The sequence below is a fragment of the Vanellus vanellus genome, assembly GCF_965231255.1.
Source record: "Vanellus vanellus genome assembly, chromosome: 3".
Lineage (NCBI taxonomy): Eukaryota > Metazoa > Chordata > Aves > Charadriiformes > Charadriidae > Vanellus > Vanellus vanellus.
The window spans coordinates 50,085,036-50,097,198 of record NC_138907.1 but is presented as its reverse complement, the minus strand read 5'-3'; positions in this window follow the sequence as shown (position 1 = coordinate 50,097,198).

Sequence of the window (12,163 nt, the reverse complement as noted above, 5' to 3'; positions counted from 1 at the left end):
CTGGCATAAAGATACACTAATCCATAAAGGGCAAAGTTTAAAAGATTGTACTGAAATCTACATCAGGCCTATTGCTTAACTAAGGTTACAAAAGCGTACTAGGAAATGAGATTGTTTGTGTTACAGTGTTGTCTGCATACACCAGCTCTATAGCTGTGCAGTGTACCAAAACAAGGCTGCTGGCTGCTTGGCAAGCGAGACAGTCTTCACTTGCAGTGAACCCCATGGCTTTGGTGTTTCAAATTTACCAAGTCATGCTTGTGAAAACCAAACTCAGAAGCCAAGAAGAAATGTGGATTGAGCAGATACATGAAAAAACAGCTTCCCCTCTCCTCCTCCAGCTTCTGGAAAAAAAAACAGCCTTTGTGGTATGTATTTTGCCTTGCCAGTGCTTCCTGGCTAAAGGAGTGAAGTTTCCCCCTACCCAGCTACCCCTGCTGTGTTTGCTCCTGCTTTCCCCTATTTGCAGAGCCTGCCCTTGTGAAGTTGTATTGTCTCTGTTTGAAACACATTGGCCATCCTGCAAGTCCTGACTGAGCTTTTGAACAGTGGTTTAACCCCGTCTGGCAACTAGGACCACGCAGCCGCTTGCTCACTTCTCCCTCTTTACCCCAGAAGGGTAGGGAGAAGTGGGAGAAAAGGAGGGGAAAGAAAAAAAAAAAAAACAAACCTCATGGGTTGAGATAAAGACAGTTTAATAGAACAATAATGGAAAAGGAAAATGACAACAATAATAATAATAATGGTAAAAGAATATACAAGATAAAGAAATACAACACAAGTTGCTCTCACCACCTGGTGAATTGATTGCCCAGCCTGTCCCAAGCAGTGATTGTGGATTCCCACCCCCCAGGCAACCCCCATTTATATACTGAGCATGGTGTCTATGGTATTGAATATTCTGTTGGCCAGCTTGTTCTGTCTATGCTCCCTCTCAGCTTCTATGGGAAGCTGAAAAAAAGTCCTTGACTAATATAAAAGTCATCTGGAAACCACTAAACCAGTATGCATTATCAACATTCCCTTCATACCAAATCTGAAACACAGCAGCCACTAGAAAGAAAATTAAGTCTATCCCAGCTGAAACAAGGAGAGTATCCATCCCTTATTTCATACCATTTACGTCATGCCCAGATCTTACACTTTTCAATAAGACACCACCACTTTTCCTGTCCTTGATATGTATCTCTTTATATATAAATATTTATATACATCTTTATATATATATGGATGGGGATGGGGGAGAGAATCAGAAGAGTAAAAGTGAGAAAACTCATGTGTTGAGATCAAGACAGTTTAATAGGTAAAGCAAAAGCTGCCCATGCAAGCAAAGCTAAACAAGAAATTCATTCACCGCTTCCCATGGGCAGGGTGGGAACCACTTCAGCCATCTCCAGAAAAGCAGGGCTCCATCACGCGTAATGGTTACTTGGGAAGACAAATGCTATCACTCTGAACATCCCCCCCCTTCCTTCTTCTTGCCCCAGCTTTATATACTGAGCATGATGTCATATGTTATGGAATATCCCTTTGGTCAGTCGGGTCAGCTGTCCTGGCTGTGTCCCCTCCCAACTTCTTGTGCACCCCCAGCCTGATCGCTGGTGGGGCAGTGTGAGAAGCAGAAAAGGCCTTGGCTGCTTAGCAATAACTAAAAACACTAGTGTGCTACCCACACTACTCTCCAAAACATAGCATTACACCACCTGATAGCAAGAAAGCCAACTCCATCCCAGCCTAAACCAGGACATGACCACTCCCCTTCTGAGCACACAAAGCCCTCTCTGCCCCTAAGCCAGGCTTGGCGAACAGACCCTTCCTGCAGCTGTAGCTGAGGAGGGATTTAAACTTGGGAGCAAAGTGGAACCCAAAAAAGTCCGTGTCATAACATTAACATATTCAAGTGGAGATGGTCTGTAGGGTGTCCACGGTGTCTAGTGGGAATGAACAGCTAAGACAGTGTAATTCCCACTAGATGGCACAATTTTGCTTCCCAGAGGGACATTCGAGGGTAAGGGGAGGAAACTTTAAGGCATTAATTCATTTAATACATTAAAGAGGTCACAGCTAGTTTCTACTTTGGAGAAAATTCCAGTATGTGCCTTTTCATTTTCTTCTTTTGTCTTATAATCTTCTTGAATTAAATAATGCAGAAAACATAATCTTTTAATTCTCCATTGTTAACGGTACTTCTATATTGCAAGTCTAGATAGTGAAATACTGGCTTTTTATTTTACAGACTACTATGCTCAGCATGCAAACACTTTCAGTCAGATCACAATGCTACTCTTGTTTGACAGTGTTTGTAATCCTCTATAAGGCTTATAAAACAATCTGGTGGTACTTGGGCCTAGTGATTTCCAATATTTTTGGGTTTATGGACCCTTGCAATTTTCCAGTGCAGACCCCTGCATAAGACATTTACACTTGGTAATAACATGCTTGTTTCTGTTTTGGACCCTTTAGAAATAGTCTGCAAAATTCTAGGGGTTTGAGGTCATAGGTTGAAAATCATTAAAAAAAGGAATGAGAAAATGTAAGAATAATGCTTGTCATAAACAAAAGCGTAACTAATACCTGCTTGGGCAGAGGCAAGAACCGAGGATAGTGCAAAGTGTGCTCAGTTCAAAAAGCATTTAATTCAGTGCTCTTTCTTGCCATTAGCAGTAATAACAACACAGCTTTAAAAAATCAGCATTAACTGGGTGCTATTTTTAAAATGCAATGTTGGATAGGTTATCTCAGCAGCACTTCTGCTCTGGAGGAATTCTTGACTCCTAGCTCAGTCACGTCCGCTTAGCAGCAAATGTTGGAGAGCATACGGGGGATGGTGGGGGTTTTTGTGTGGAACGGGTTGTTTTTTTTTTTCTCTCCTTTTGACTGATCAAAGACATTTCGGCCTGTTCCACATCCCTTGCCCAGAGCTTTCAGTTAGCCAACTGCCTGGTCCTGAGCCCCTCCTTAGGAATGTGTGGACTCTTTACCAAGGAGATCTGATAAGGCCGAGGATCTCTTCCTTTGGTACCAGGCAGCGGGTGGCTCCGGCAGGCCTGCTGTGTATCACCCTTGACACCTCTTTCATTCTTTCTGCTGGTCTAACTAAGATTAAGTGAGCTTTAGGAGCTGTGCACTGCATTTTGGGCTTAGTTTACGCACAGGAGGCTGCAGCCACCAAACTGAAACGTCCTGCAGAGCACGATCACAAAAACGGAAGATAAAAGAGGCTGGTTAAATTTGTGACTCTATCCCACATTTATTTTCCTCTGTTGATTTTCTCAGTGTAAATGAGGGCAGCCTTTGCTTAAGAGATTATAGCACCAGAAGCTAATCTTTGGGGAGTTTTGTGCTTCATAATAATGATTTCCCTATTTACTCTTTGCTGGTTAAGTATATTCTTTAGGCAGTTATTATAGCAACAACAACAAAACAAGAAACCCAACACTCAGATTCTCTGTCTTAAGAGGCATTTAATTGATTAGCTCCTTGGTGTTACACACTATCCCTTGCATCTATCGGTAGAAAGGATGAGTATTTTTATATGCCAGCTGGCCAGTGGTTTGGCCATGCACATAATATGGGCAAGTGTTGCAAGAGCTATTCTCAGAGCGGGCCCTAACTGGCACTAGTGTCTGAGGAGCTGACACTGAGCAGGAGCTGCAGAGGACAAGTGCTTGGCCATGGGTGCCTCCAAACACAGGGATGGGGAGAGGAGAGAGTGGAGACAGAGTCTGTGTATTCCCACTTGGAGAAATGAAGGTGATTTCTGCCCTTTTTCTGTGGTGAAGGCATTGCAGATGTACTAGAGGGGAACATCAGGACAGAGCCTATTCTCCTGGGCTTCAGCCATACTAGAAAACCCCTAGTATACTCTCTTCTGCTGGAGCTCTTAACTGAGACAAAGACAGTAGATTGCATGGTCCTTCTTGGTAAGCTACAGAGAACTACCTGACCCACATGCTGAGCTGGCTGAACCCATGCTGATGCTATTCAATCCATCCTGTTAGACACACAAGCCCTGAATTGTCTTTCCAGAGCCTACTGTGGGGTAGTCAGGACCCTCCTTTGACTAAGCTACCACCATTCCAAATGCTCACCTTCTGGGGCTGTCACACAGAAGACACTCTTCATGGGCCACAGCAGTGTGAGTGTCCTGCAGAAATAAATTACTTCTCCAGAGAGTGGGGTACCTGTAAAACACAAGCCTGACACAACAGGCAACATTAAGTGATCTGGATTTGAAAAATCTTTCGCAGTTTGCAGGTGGCGTAGGAAAGCATGGCTGACTCCTAGGAGATGCCCCAGCACTTCTAACTCTACTGTAGCCACCCTTTTTTTCCCAAAGACCTATTCTCCCAGGAAATTATCCTGTCCTGACATACCTGCAGTGTTCCTACCTGCCAGACCAATGTCTGAGTTCTCCATTTTTATTAGCTGCTTCAGAAGAAAAGGGGCTAATTAAATTCAAGGCTGCTTGGTCTAGGCTGCCTACACAGCGTTTCCTTTCTTGCTGTGACAGCCTGGCCATGTTGCTCTGTTCTTCCCTTCCTCCTTCACCTGCAAATGTGCCCTGCTGATTTTGGAGTTGAAGCAGGAATGGCTAAATGTGATGCACGTGCCTTGCGAAGCCCAGCCGTTCCTGACAGGGGCCGTAGAAAATACAGGCTGTTATATGTTGAGAGAGGGTCACAACTCAGATGTGAGATTCATAACACTGAGCTGAACACATTAAGCAGTAAAAGCTGTTTTCTGCTGGGAAGGGGGCCAGAAGGGAGTTGCTAGTCTGTGAACTCATTTTGCCCACAACGTTGGAGGGGAATAATTTTTATTGTGCCAAAGGCTCCAGCAGAGTGAATTGCTCCTGCGTGCCTCTGAAGGTCTAACTATCTCCCCCTCCTCTAGCATTTAAGCTCTCATTTCCAAATTTCCTGTATTTTAATTCTCTCCTTTCAAATACTGCACCTTTTCCACCATGCAGTGCATCCACAGATATTGTCCTTTCATCTGTTCTTCCAAGACCCCTCTACATGCATGGCTGCAGAGACATCAGTATGCCACTTCTGTCTGAATCCTACCTGCTGACGTCCTCTGTCTTTCTCTGGAGGCACCAAACTGTCTATCTCAATCTTCCCTTATGTACTTGATGTATTCTGTCCTTCCTTACTGCTTTGCCTTTCCCTAGCCATCATCCTGCCTTCATCTCTCTACTTCTCCCTCCTCACCGGAGTGACAATAGACTTTTTGCTTCTTAAGGGAGTCACCGGAGTGACAATAGACTTTTTGCTTCTTAAGGGAGTCACCTGAAAACTGCTGGTTGTGTTCCAGTCTCACAGGTCGTTACACTACTTTTAGCCTTGATGGCTCTAAGGTCCCTCTCCGTCCTCCATCAACACGGCTCTTAGTATCTCACAAGGCCCTTTTCCAGCTCCACTACCTATCCCTCAAGGAAGAAGAAGAGAGACGCCTTGTTTTCTGGGCTGGGAGCCAGCTCATGGTAGAAGCGGGGACCGAACAGAAAAAGAGCAGAGAGGGTGCAGGCCATAGGCTTGAATACAGCTGCGATTTTTCTATCAGTGGGACGGTGCAGGGGACTTTCCCTGCAGGGCATTTGTCTGCTCTGCTGAATCCAGCTGTCCAAATAACCAGTATTGTCTCTATAGTAAATGCAGGACTCAGTTTAGGATAGGATGATGTGATGCCAGTCCAGGCTCACTCATAAATTTTTATGAGCCAGATAAACAGTTAAATCTTTAAGTGTTGGATTTCTTATAGATTTTACTCACCTCCTGAGATTTTCATCTCTCTTGGCTGGAGCTTTCAATGCATGAACACGTCTATGAGGGTGTTCACAGATACTAATTCTAGGCTAGGGAGAGACTCAAGCATTTTGAAGGTAAGCCCCTGCCTCATGTAGCAGCCGACCTCTCTGCAGAGGACAGCTAAGGAGATCAGCCTCTCCAGGCTGACAGCTGCCCGTGAGCAACCCCTTATTTCTCCACTGGAGTTGTCTTGCATTCATTCTCTTATATAAAGGTGCTTTCATCTGATTCAGACTCAGCCTATTCATATTTTACCTTCTTAAAACTGTTGCCTGAGCACTGACATTGCACATGTGCCTTGCTCTGCATTTTGGATGTTTCAGAATAGCTGGGGTAAACCCGTTTCTAATCCTAAACAAGAGGCTGTGACTCAGTTGGTAGGACTTAACACCCTGCTAAGATAAACATGCCACTGTTGTGATCTGTGCTTTTATAATGAAAGGGTAGGGAGGCGGATCCTGCATATGAACAATAGACTTTTGTACGGCAGCGGCTATGGAGTCTTAAGAGCCATTTACTGGAAACTGCTCCGCTGCATACTGGTTGTTCACATAAGTTGCATCAGAAATTCCTTGCACACACCCATGATGTGGGCTGGGAGGATGGGACTCTGTCAGCAACCCAAACCACGTACTTTCATCTTTCCTTTTTTGGTTCAGAGGTGGCTGCTTATGTTATTAATATCGACTATCAAGCTAGCACAAAAACAGAGTCTATAATGCTCAGCCAGGAACCCCCTGCTTTTGAAAGGCTACCACAAAGACTTATGACCAATTTATCTCCTTGTGGAAATAAGAAAAGGAAGGAGAGTGGGGCTTGATCCTGGACAGCAGGGTTACTTAAAGGCGTATCAGTGCAGATGTCCCAGGATATGGAGGTTCTTACGCTCTGGTGCCTTCCATCTTTCATTTGTCCATTGGTTGCACCCATGGCTGGAGGCTGGCATAAGAGGAATATTTACCACCTGTTTACCACCCTATTTACTTGCCATAGATGTAAATAGCTATGGCAGATAAAAGGTAGCAGGACCCTCTTCCTCTGTAAGCCTTGCTCCCACTGGCTTCTGCTTTCTGTCACCGAATATACCATAACCCCATATAGAAGCAGGCACTACCAAGCTGCAGAAGTGCAAGCAGAGGCTTTTGAGGGTGAAACATAAAAAAGGGGCTGTTCTGTACAGGCTGATGTGCAGTATGGTACTGGAGAAGGGGTTGTCATAGTCAAATAGGACCTATTAGAATTAATCAGAATAGCTGATTTTTCTGTTGTTCTCTTTCCTGCGGTAAATTTTGATGACAAAACATCTTCCCTATCCCAGTAGATACCACCATGTGCCTGGAGCAGGTGATTACCTGTTTTACCTGGCTTTTTCTGTGACACAAAATATGGGGAAGCTCCATAAGCCTCTCCTAGGGTGACACAGACTCCTTCCCTTGCCCCAGTATCAGTAAATCATGCAGCCATCCAGGACACTGTTTCTCTGTCAGCCATCCTTGACCCTTTTCCTCCTGTCCGCGGCTCTGCCTTCTCACACACACATCCCTCTAATTGCAGGCCCATTAGTCTGCGTCTCTTGTGTTCAATCAAATCAAGTTACCTTTTTGAGTGGCTTCCTGTAGTTTGAAATTATGGAGCTATGATAGACCTCCCTGGAAACAGGTACCGGAGTCCAGCTGGGAACGTCTTGATGGTTGCTGCTCTGAACAAGCTTCACATTTCTCATCCGTTGTAGGGAGATAAGCAAGCCCTCTGTGTATTTCTAATCTTGCACTGATCTTTACGGAAACTGCCCCACTATACTTATGAGGGTTGCAAAACTCCTATCCCATCCTTGTTTAGAAACTCCTCTGCATTTTGTCAGTCCTTATGTGAGCCTTGAACCAAGAAACAAACAGTATTTAGGAAGACAGGACACCTACAACTCCACCTCTTGCTTATTTGAAATGAGTAGTTACTACTTCGCTTGCATTCTTGCTTGCATATTCATTCCTGTCAACTGTTAATATTCCACCAAAGTGCACCTGCCTCCAGAAAAGTGCTGAGATTGCTAGTCAGTCTCTCTGTCTGTTTCACAGAAGCCATTCCCTAATTTCAGGATGGTGAGCATTATCAGTCACCCCCACCATGGTATGGTGGGCACATAGTGGGGACCTGAAGGTGAAAAGTGACTGGCTATTACCACTTGTTCCTTAGTCATTTAGCAGTACCACAGTCACTGCATACAGATAGTCTCAGCTGAAATTGTTTCTCTGGAAAATCATCCTTGCTGTTTTGTTTTGGTTGTTGGTTTTTGTTTTTTTTTTTCCCATTAAAAGTCACTCACAGAGTCTGTTCCAGGATCCACTGCAACCACTGGAAGAATGCTGACTTTGGCAACAGTAGCTTCAGTCCTTCATATGCTGGTGGATGGATGCCCTTGGCTTTCCTACAGGAGAGAGTTAGAGCTTGGTTAAGTCAGCTTAAGCAGGAGGCTAAAGACTTCCGAGCATTGTAGGACAACTCTGGAGAAATGTGGAGGGAAAATCTGCCAGAGCAGTGGGCAGGAAATCTAGAAGCAGTATCTAGTTCCTAACAGACTGCTACCTTCAATAGGCTATCTGTGAGAAAAGGCATTTCCATTCCATTTGCTAGATTCCTTAAGGCCAACAAACATACCAGAGTGGACTAAACATGCCCATGGCTACTTAAAAAAAAATAAAATCAATATACTTAACTGTCAGAAATTACAAAAATTATGCTAAACATGGATTCCTCCATGCCAGCCTTCCGGAGGTATGGTAGTTTTAATTATTGAATATTAAAGACTGACTTAATCAAGTTTTATATTAAACATTCTCTTCCAGAGATAGCTTTTTAAGTCACTCTAAATGTTTTTCTTAAACAGACTAATAGAAAGGAATCCAGAGTACACTATAGAAAATCTCAGTGCCTTTTCATTGTGAGATCTCTGCTCTGCAAGGGAGAAGAAAATCAGGGAGTAAAACTACATCACATGGAGAAGGACCACCAGGGAGTTTACTGCAGCAGTTAGAGAACTGCAGACAAACTAGTGACCTGTTTTTCTGATTACTAAACCCTTAAAAAATCAAACTCTTCACATCTTCTTTTAATCAACAGAAGCGGAAGACACACATTCACAGCTCTCTATTAAAGGACCAGAACATGCATGATGAGTCTGTCAATAGGCATACAAAATCAAAGAATCATAGAATCGCAGAATAGTTTGGGTTGGAAGGGACCTTTTAAGGTCACCTAGTCCAACCCCTCAGCAATGAATAGTGACATCTTCAACTAGACCAGGTTGCTCAGAGCCCTGTCCAACCTGACCTTGAATGTTTCCAGGATGGGGCATCTACCACCTCTGTGGGCAACCTGTGCCAGTGTTTCACCACCCTCATTGTAAAAATTTTCTTCCTTAGTCTGAATCTACCCTCTTTTCGTTTAAACCATTATCCCTTGTCCTATTGCTTCAGACCCTACAAAAAAGTCTGTCCCCATCTTTCTTACAAGCCCCCTTTAAGTACTGAAAGGCCGCAATAAGGTCACCCCGGAGCCTTCTCTTCTCCAGGCTGAACAATCACAACTCTCCAGCCTGTCCTCATAGGATAGGTGTTCCATCCCGCTGACGGTTTTTGTGGCCCTCCTCTGGACCCACTCAAACAGGTCCATGTCTTTCCTGCGCTTAGCACTCCAGAGCTAGATGCAGTACTCCAGGTGGGGTATCACCAGAATGAATGGTAATTAATTTTGATTTTCAGCACAAATAATTCTGGCTTTGTCTGTAAATATGTCCAATACTTTCTGATACCTGCAGGTCCCTTAAGCTGAACCTGTGTTGAGCCTTGAGGCCGTCTTAAACTATGGCCCCTGGGAACAGTTCTGGTGCCTTTGACCAGCCAGGGATTTAGGTGCTGCAGGGTGCAGGGGCTATTTCTCCAGAAGGCCTTCCTATGTTGGAGAGGAATGGTAAAAAACAAGAGCGACTTCAGTATGAATCTAGCTGTTCATGGTAGCTTCTGAGTGGAACAGGGGCTGTAATGAGACAGGGTTTGGTACGTAATGGTGCAGGTTATAACCTAGCTGTCTGCTGTGCAGGCTCCCTCTGCAGAGATGAAAACCCAGCCAGGAGGTGTCGACTGTTTCTTGTCCTTTGCATTGCTATTGGAGAACCACGGGGACCTTAATCCCAGGGGCTGAAAGCGTTCAGGGCTTCATTTTGCAATGAGTGGAGCTTAAGCCTGTGTTTTGGTTTGCAAACATTCTTGTACAAGTCAAGGTCCTGGCATGGACTTTTAATTAATTGTATTCTTAAATCTTCCTCCTTTCTATTTAATTTTTGGGTGTAGGTGCAGAATTCCAACAGAGATCAGCTTCTGCTAAGACAGAGCTCTGGCAGCATGAGTAACTCACACCTCAGATAAACAGAATAAATATTGCAGCCTAAAGAGTTTGCTGAAATTACAATTCAAAATGGGTGTAAAAGTCCTTTCATTTCGGCTTTTAAACAGAAGCACAGCTCTCCTAAAGATGTAATCTACGAGCATGTCAAAGGTTTTTGACATTTGAAATTATAGCTCCAGTACCGAAGAGAGGCTGTCAATTTGTAGCTTTGTGCTTTTTCTCCCTCTAAATGTGAGCAATTTCTTTTAGCTCTCAGTACATCACCAGTATATTGTTGTTTGTGGAGCTACTTGGATTTAGTAGATGAGAATCAATAAATGAACCATTTACTGACTGTGAAATTGACTTTTATAATTGAGAGACTGCTGAAAATGTATGTATATCTGAGCGAAGCAAAAATCAAACTGCATTATATTGTATGTTTGCTGCAGATCTGAAAGCAGTAAGTTGATCCTTTTGGATAAAAGTCACAGAATCACATAAATCTTGGATGGCAGGGACTACTGGATGTCGCTTACTTCAACCTCCCACTCCAAGCAGTGCTGCCACCAGCACTGTCAGATCAGCCATGACTGTGTTTAGCTTGGGTCTTGAAAAACCTCCGAGGATGGAGCCTACATGGCCTTTCTGGTAAGCGGTTCCCATGCAGTGCATCCCTCTCAGTGAGGAAATGTTTTCCTTTGTGTAATGCAAAAGTAATCATTCATGGTTTCTACTTATTTTCAATTTTATGTTAATATCCTTCTGGTAGGAGAAAAAAAGTCCTACCTGCACAAACTTCAAAGGAAAGATGGGGGAATAGATCAGGCATCTCAGCTACTCAACTCAATTAACCATCTAGGCTCCCTAAGTGCGTTCTTTATTAATGGGGAAACAGTGGCACTCCCAGATGGAGGTTCAGATGGACCAGACCAGGTACTTGCCCAGAACGAAGGGCCTTCTGCTATTTCATCACTGAAGGTGGCGGGATTGTTTATGAAATCAGCTGGCATTGAAGGTTATCAAGTTAGGGTGTTTTCTGCTCATTGTGTGTAACAGACTGAAACGTTACTGAAACATAAGCAGAAAACCTGGTTTGAGGCCTGGAACAACATAACCTGGGCTGAAGTTAATGTTCCTGTACCAAGGATCACTGCAACATTTATCTCCAGTGAAATAATACTGGACAGTGGGAGTTTCCTGTGGACGGTCCTGCTGATGAATCTTACTCCTCAGGCAGGAAGCCCTCCTGCTGAGACTTTTCCCAGAGACACACGCGAGCAACGTGTTCAGCCCCTAGATGCTTATGGAGAGAGCCTGTTATTTTACAGACGGCTTGGGTTCCTTATGTAGCCTTCCTCAGTAAGTAGTACAGAGCGGCCTCATAGAGAAGGGAGTCCATGGTGGAATTTATGACAAGCAGATGGTAACATACGTACTCGTTAGAAATGACCGTAGTGCAAAATTAGGCTTATAGTCACAAATTGTGCCTTAGTCTTCATTTTGGGTTTCATACCTTGAATCTTTTTGCAGGCAATGGGCTAATGCAAATCACTGGGTTAAAATAGCTTGTTCTTTGGAGGACTGAGAATTCAGATCTAAATACAGAGTTAGAATACCTACTGTTAGTTTTTGTGGGGTTTGTATACTTTTCCTACAGAGTTGCCACTAGGCCCTTTTTTTCTCTGGTGGAGCATTCTGATGCTCCAAATGCTATGGGATTTTAGGAACTTCCTTTAAGAGTTCAGAAGCACTGTTTGACTTGCTGCTCGGGTTTGATGCACTCTTTCTGTCTGGTTGAACTCTTTCCATCAGATCAATTCTCAGGTATTGAACTTATTTGACAACTTGCCTCAGTGACTTCCCTGGACTTGCTCAGCATACTAATTTTCCTCAGTGATTCTTCCATATCTATTCCAAGGCTGAGAGTCTCACCTATGTCATGGCTGATCTTTCTTTTTCCCTGCTTA